Source organism: Chiloscyllium punctatum, chromosome 48, assembly GCF_047496795.1.
Source record: "Chiloscyllium punctatum isolate Juve2018m chromosome 48, sChiPun1.3, whole genome shotgun sequence".
NCBI lineage: Eukaryota > Metazoa > Chordata > Chondrichthyes > Orectolobiformes > Hemiscylliidae > Chiloscyllium > Chiloscyllium punctatum.
This window is the reverse complement of record NC_092786.1, coordinates 22,729,516-22,734,863: the sequence shown is the minus strand read 5'-3', so window position 1 is coordinate 22,734,863 and position 5,348 is coordinate 22,729,516.

Here is a 5,348-nt window from a genome sequence, read left to right as displayed (position 1 = left end):
TGCTAATAAGCTATAACCTCAGGCCATAGCCACACATTGTATGTGAGAACAAATACCAAGGCTCTTGGAATGAAAAGAAAAGCAACAGGAGTATTAGGCTTATCGTCAGGACTATAAACGCCCCATTGATAATTTCTGATAGATTAAAGAGACAAGACTGTGTAGACTGCTGGTCAAAGGCAAGCCTATTTCAATTTGTGTCAAGGGCTTTTTATGGAGTACATTTTAGTACAAGTAGTTTTATGTGAGTTTATGTTGTTCCAGTTTTTTCAATGTTGGATACCATACATTTTATGATTTTATTTTATATTTGCATGGAACGGCCAGAACAACAGAGAAGTAGTACTACAAAATGGCCTTAGTGCCCTGGAACAGAAATGCCAAATTTGTCCAGCAACTTCCTTAAGTACAATATGGGCATCAAGGGACTTGATAGCGATACTTGCATTTACATGTGAGAGGGGCTTACAAACATGTTCCAGTAGTCTGGTATTACCCAAGCCAAGATGGCATTGGACATAATTTAGGTACCTTAGCACCCATGAAAGTTGGATGTATTGGCTTTGTCTCATGTCCGGAATAGGATACAACTTCAACACTTCTACCTAATGTATATTTAGCATTAATCACTATTTGACACAAAAGTTTTATTTTATCTTAACATCTTACCTTGTTGTTTTAATCACTTGCCTTAAAAAGATGCAGCAGCGGAAAGGATCGACTAGTTAAAAACAAAATGGAAAAGGCAAATGCGGAAATAAGGCCACAAAATGGATGTCAGGTTGGTAGCAAACAGTTTTTTTTGAGTCTTTGAAATTCCCTTCCTCAAAAATGGGTGCAAAATATACTTAAGGCAGAGGTAGATAGATTCTTGGTTACCAAGGGGATGGAAGCTTATCGGGGGTACACTGGTGTGGAGAGTTGAAGTTTGTAAACAGCTGCATTGTAAGAAAGCAAAAATAAATCGAAAGTCATTAGATCTTAATTTAAATCAGTTTTCAAACTGGTAAGTAATGATCAAATGAGAATGGAATGCATCAACAACATTGCAATGCACTTTAAAAAAAGGCAAATAACATCTGCTATCAATCATCCAATTTTTGCCTTTCCTCCACTCTGGGAACTTAACTTCTGTTAATGATGGGGATTCCTGATTTTTCAAAGTTAACATTTTGATAGACTGATCAGGGAAAGACTTTTTCCTAATTAGAGCCAGGTGCAAGGGGGCATTTGCTATAAATGTCTTTACTTATTGACCGTTAGAATATTTGCCACAGGGAGCAGTTCAGGCAAGGATTGATATATCCATTCATGGTAATATTGCATAGATCTTTGAATCAGTCTTTAGGGAGAGAGCAGGGCAAGACAATGAGTTTTAGAATCTCAAAATTTTATGGCTCCAGTCTAGATGGAGTCAGAAACACAAATGAGCAAGTCTGAAAATTGCACAGAGAAAGACAGAAGTGGACTTGATGGGTACCACCACTGGGGATATTTTTAAATAAAACAAATAAGAGATCAAAACATTAATCGCAATAATGCAGAAGTAACCTTAGGACCAAATAACAGGACTAGATGCAGGACTACAGTAAATGAAAATCTTGCTTCACAATGCAATAGAAAATCAACAGAACTAAGAGGAGAAAATAGTCATTTTATGCAGATGCAATCATTTTAGAATGAGAAGTGAAACAAAAAGTACTTTATAAAAATTTTATAAAAGGCATGCTTTAAGAAACTGCTATAAAGTAAACCTATTGTGATATTTCAATGGTATATTCCAGACATTGTCAAACATTTCAGGTTGCAAACACTATTTAGGTAAAAACAATTGACCTTTCTTGGACACTTTATACTGTAAGGAAATGTGAAACATTATTTGTGTACTAACAATAGGTCTAAGAAATGTTTAAATAAAACAAAAAACCCTGCAGATGCTGAAGATCCGAAATAACATCAGAAATTGCTGGAAAAACACAATCTCAGGCAACATTGTGGAGAGAAAACAGAGTTAGCATTTGAAAGCCAGTGACCCTCATCAGAAAACTAATAATAGCTAGGACAGGGTCAGGAGTGTGGCTGGGTAAGGAATGTGGGAAAAGGTATTAATGCCCTAAAATTATTGCATTCTACATGAAATCCTGAAGGTTGCAAGGTCCATAAGTGGAAAATGAAATGCTGTAGAACAGCAATAATTTGGGCTGCTTTCAGCATGGTCAGCTCATTTTCAGCTATCTGTTATCAACTTTTCCCCTTCCCTGGCATAATACTAAACATTGTGGGCGGCACGGTGGCACAGTGGTTAGCACTGCTGCCTCACAGCGCCAGAGACCCGGGTTCAATTCCCGCCTCAGGCGACTGACTGTGTGGAGTTTGCACGTTCTCCCCGTGTCTGCATGGGTTTCCTCCGGGTGCTCCGGTTTCCTCCCACAGTCCAAAGATGTGCAGGTCAGGTGAATTGGTCATGCTAAAATTGCCCCTAGTGTTAGGTAAGGGGTAGATGTAGATGTAGGGGTATGGGTGGGTTACACTTCGGCGGGGCGGTGTGGACTTGTTGGGCCGAAGGGCCTGTTTCCACACTGTAAGTAATCTAATCTAATTCCTTTATCTGTCTTACTTTAATTCCCTTCTTCGCTGGGCTTTATCTATCCACTCACCCTTGCCTTCCTTCACCTCCATCAGCATAGATGCTATCCTTTCCTAGCCTTTATCAGTTCCAAAGAACAGTCATTGGATTCTAAACAAGTTGCTACCAGATCTGCTGAGTTTCTCCAGCTATTTGTTTTTGTTCCTGATAAATATTTCCTGTCAAGAGCTTGGTAACACCATCACATGACATTAACTAAATGTTCCATTGATATTTTACAAACAAGCTAATTACCATGATTCTACATTTATCATATAAATATATTGGAATTTTCTAAACCCTGGTTCCAAATTAAGTACTTAAAATTTGCACCGACTCATGAGAAAGATCACAACATTCAATCATTAAACTAATTCAGAGAGAAATCCATTAAAGTCAGAAGAGAAAACAACCCTTATAAAGTAATAACTAACATTTTTGGATTAAAATACTTAACCTAATTCCACTTTCACTACACAGTTCTGATGAAAGACCACAGCCGTGCAACATTAATTCTTTTACTCTCTCCATTAATGCAGTCATACCTGATTAAAATAGAAAATGCTAGAAATATTTAATGATTCCTACAAATCTACAAGTCTTGTTTCAGAAAATAATAATGCACAAGTAATAATTGTTAAACCAAGTATGTTGTCCAACTTCTGTGGCAACATGCAATTTTCCACATGTAGTAATCTGGAGTTATAGACATGATGGCAGAGGCTTCGATTTTCCATCACATGGCCTATCACTTACATTTGCCACTGATGTGTGCTAGAAGGATGAAGGTTGACAGTTTGTTCACGTTATGAATATAACTTGTTTGGTAATCAAGTCCTGGGCTGCAACTTCAACAGAGTGCCTCAGTTCACATTCTGATTACCGCAAAACAGACAGTTTCAAAAATTCCTTACTGTGCTTATCAGTGTTCCAGTTCTGTCTCAAGCTGTATTAAAAGAGTCTCAGCCTGGTCAATTTTTTCTTAGACTCAGAATCCCTGCAAGGCAGAAAGTAGCCATTTGGCCCAACCCTCTGAAGGGCAACCCACCCAGACTCAGCTCCCCACCCTATCCCTGTAACCTCACACTTACCACAACTAATCTATCTAGCATACACGTTCCTGGACACTACAGGGCAATTTAACATGGTCAATCCACCTCACCTGCACATCTTTGGACTGTAGGATGAAACCAGTGCACCGAACAGACATCCACACAGCCAAAGAGGGAATATGCAAACTCCAGAGAGTCCACGGTCGGAATTGAACCTGGGGTCCTGGCTCTGTCAGGCAGCAGTGCTAACCATTCAGCCCTTTACCATTCAAATGACTACAACAACTTAAAACAGCTCAAATTATCCAAGTCATATCAAACAGAAACAAGGTGATACCAATTACTTAGTTCTTGTCTTCCAAATATAATGGTCAAATTTAGCATATTACATATGACATCAGATTTTAGAATGCATTGGTGAATGAATAGTAATACAGAATGCCAACTTTTTTTATATAAAATATGTAGGGCAATGTTAATCCTATCTCAGGCTTACACCCAAAGGATAATCTAACTTGTAACTGGTGCTTGGTTTATGATTATTCACTTTGATACATTAATGTCCAAAATCCTGAGGGAAGCAGAGGTTGAAGCACACCCAGGGTTACCACTTCCCTACTTTGATAAATTTTCTTCTAGCCCTTCATAATCCCAGCCACAAGTAACCACATACTATTTATCTTCAGCACTCCTACACTTCATTGATGTCATAGGGAATTTATGCTAGAAAACTGGAAAAGGTACAAAAAAAAATATTTACAATGATTGTACAGAGATTGAACAGTTTGAGTTACAAGGATAGGACAGGACTGTTTTCTCTGTAGCATGGGAGGCTGAGGGGTGACCTTACAGAGGTGTATTAAATCATGAGGGGTATAGGTAAGGTGAATAAACCAAGGTATTTTCCCTAAGATAGGGGAGCCCAAAATTAGAGGGCATAGGTTTAAGGTGAGAGGGGAATGACTTAAAAGGGACCCAAGGGGCAACACTTTCAGAGGGTGGTACAGATAGAGGAAGTGGTGGATGCAGGTACAATTACAACATTAAATGCATCTGGATGGGTGGATGGACAGGAAAGGTTTAGAGGAATATGTGCCAATCACAGACAAATGGGGCTAGTTCAGTTTAGGAAACCTGGTTGACATGGTCGAATTGAGCCGAAGAACCTATTTCCATGCTGTATGATTCTAAAACTGACCAAAGGCTAAAGATAACCTTTTCTAAACTGGGCAGTACAAAACTGAAATCTCTTGTTCTAGGAGACAGAAGAAGAGATTTGATGAATTATTCAGCAAGTGTGCCAAATGCTTCTTTCTCCAGACACTTCCCACATGACAGAACTGCACCAAGTGAAAGATCCAAAAGGACAATTTAATTTCACGTGCCCCAAAGTAGTTTGATTGAATTTGTATTTCGTATGAGTTAGAGGCAGGAGCAGACAGTTACTTACACTGGAAAGAAGAATACATTAAGGGCTTGCCAGCTTCCCAACCTGTTAGATTATTTAGATGCTTGTTGCTCAGCAAAGCAGTTCCACTGTTCAAGATAGTACAGTGCAGTCCAGTAGCCATCTGCATGTACTACAAACACTGAAATCAGAGAACACTGGGAAGCTACTTACACAAAAACAATCTTGTCATAATAGCAAAAAAACTAACAAACACTGCCTC